Raw genomic sequence first — 243 nt, 5'->3', positions numbered from 1 at the left:
GTAAGCATGCGTTTCGTGTCTCTATTCTTTTCTACCTTTGCAATCTGGTTCACGGTTCAGTAGCAACAATAACTGTGACAGCAATTGCACCGATCCCGTAAATTCAGTGATGCCATAAAAATCCTTGAATGATCTCTTTGTCAGTTTCCCCTTTTATTTTTCATTTTAGTGCTGCTGTTGTTTTTATTCTGTCAAAATTGAATTGCCTTGTATTCCATTATTCAAAATTCAAAATATTTCCTC

This window comes from Penaeus monodon, chromosome 28 (assembly GCF_015228065.2).
Source record: "Penaeus monodon isolate SGIC_2016 chromosome 28, NSTDA_Pmon_1, whole genome shotgun sequence".
Taxonomy (NCBI): domain Eukaryota; kingdom Metazoa; phylum Arthropoda; class Malacostraca; order Decapoda; family Penaeidae; genus Penaeus; species Penaeus monodon.
The sequence above is the reverse complement of the archived record's forward strand: the minus strand, read 5'-3'. Positions refer to the sequence as shown.